Here is a 1,922-nt window from a genome sequence, read left to right on the forward strand (position 1 = left end):
CATTGTCACAGGTACAGTACCTGATCCCAATGTACGGATACCACAAGACCGTAGAAAGGTCACGGTGCCCTCTCACATCTAGACGGCTGTCTGTTATAAACACAACACTGATAACAGAAAGTCTTTTTCCTTTGGCTATATCGGTAAAAACCAGCCAGCAGAGCCTGACATACGCCTGATGAGTGTCTCAGACCTGAACAATCGGCTCAGCAGACTCTATAGGGAGCTCTCTATACTCTCTGATCAGTCAATTGAGATTTTTGTTGATGATTGTTTTGGTGACAATAATAAATTAGTTGAGGTTCAGGGCATGTTTCAGAAATTAATTAATCTACAAGAGAACCAAGCTATACGTGCTTGTTCTATAACTAATGACAAACCAAAAGTGAGGAAAATGGATGATGAGCTCAGAAAAAGGGAGGTATCCGTGGGGCCAGATGCTGTTGAATGCCAGCTGGTCCCAGAGAAGCAGAAGACTGCAGCTGACGGCTCACGCTGCTCAAGCATCACAGAATCTGATGACAGCTGTCAATGCAACACAGGAGGTAAAACCAAGCCCTGCTGCTCCTCTCCCTGCTTTTACATGGACAGAATCAAGGGCTACAGGTGTTACTCAGACCAGAAGCTGATAGAGTGCTCACCCCCGTACTCACTCATCACAGTTAATGGAGACAGGTGCTTGGATGATTACCCCTGCGCCACATATGGTGAGGACTAATACTGGTGCTGGAACACTTATAATCGATATTTTTTTAGACTTTGAGTGGGACTACTCCAGTCCTCCGCTGAAGTACAGTAAGGCTAAAAATGGGAAGTACTTCCGCAGCAACCACGCCTGTGCAAAATATGGTTCAAAATATACATGGTGTTACACAGATGAAGGCAATCATGACCAGTGCTGTACTTCTGATGATTGCTACTCAACTGTTAATGACCAAACCTGCAGGTCTAATCACCTCTGTGGCTACCATGATAAAGATTACCTGTGGTGCTACACAGATAGAGAAGACAACTGGGATTATTGTTGCAGAAACTGTAGACAGTAGATGGTTTACAGTGCTTATTACAATTAATACTGAAGTATGACTTTGCTACGCTGATTGTGATTGTGCTTGCATTACTTACAAACATATAGTCTCTCAAATTAACACCATCTTAAACTGTATTTTCCCCTGATGATTTGTATGCAAAAACAAAAGGCTCAATAAAAACATCTATGAACCTAATGTTCATTTGCAAATTCTTACACAAAGTAGTCTTATTTGTTTCCATTAAAAACAAATCTCTGACATTTATGAGTGTAGACTCACATAAACACACACCTATGCAAAGCTTGAAGAACAATGATGTGATTTTCATGAGTAATAATTTGTATACGTGACGTGCCATAGGCCTTTATCCACTGATCTGTGATAGGGGATTTCTAAAGATCAGAGCTGTCACAATCACACCAGGGTCTCTGCATAAGACTGACCAATACTGGGTAGGATAAGTTTTGCACCTACAGCACAAATTACAGACATTTATTTTCTACATGTCTAATGTATATAGAATAAAATATTCTAAAGAAAGAATAAGCGTCTTATAAACACATTTATTTTGCTTAACATCCTAAAATATAATCTGCATGCACAATAAACCAAAATAAGGTTCAGGTTTTTCCATGTTTTTAATAAAAATGTAGACCTATTCAATAAAACTAGTCATAAGCATATTTCCAGTGTGTTTTATTTGTTATTAAAGAAACCATAATCAAACCAAAATCAGGCTCATTCAAGTCCTCAGTGATGCACACATGCATATCAGCAGCTCACTTGGAATCCTCGACTAACTTCGACTGTTAGTTGAATCAACTCATAGGTCTGCGGTTCATTTTGAGTAGGATACAACAAAAAAGCTGACTTTCAACTTTACCTTTTATC

General features: G+C 39.4%; 1 pseudogene; it reads left to right on the forward strand.

Moving 5' to 3' along the window:
* The first annotated feature begins 1 nt into the window (after window position 1).
* LOC107577309 (uncharacterized) lies at window positions 2-1,046 on the forward strand (annotated as a pseudogene).
* Window positions 1,047-1,922: the final 876 nt, after the last annotated feature.

Source organism: Sinocyclocheilus grahami, unplaced genomic scaffold (genome assembly GCF_001515645.1).
Source record: "Sinocyclocheilus grahami isolate Dianchi unplaced genomic scaffold, SAMN03320097.WGS_v1.1 scaffold5675.1, whole genome shotgun sequence".
NCBI classification, from domain to species: Eukaryota; Metazoa; Chordata; class Actinopteri; order Cypriniformes; family Cyprinidae; genus Sinocyclocheilus; species Sinocyclocheilus grahami.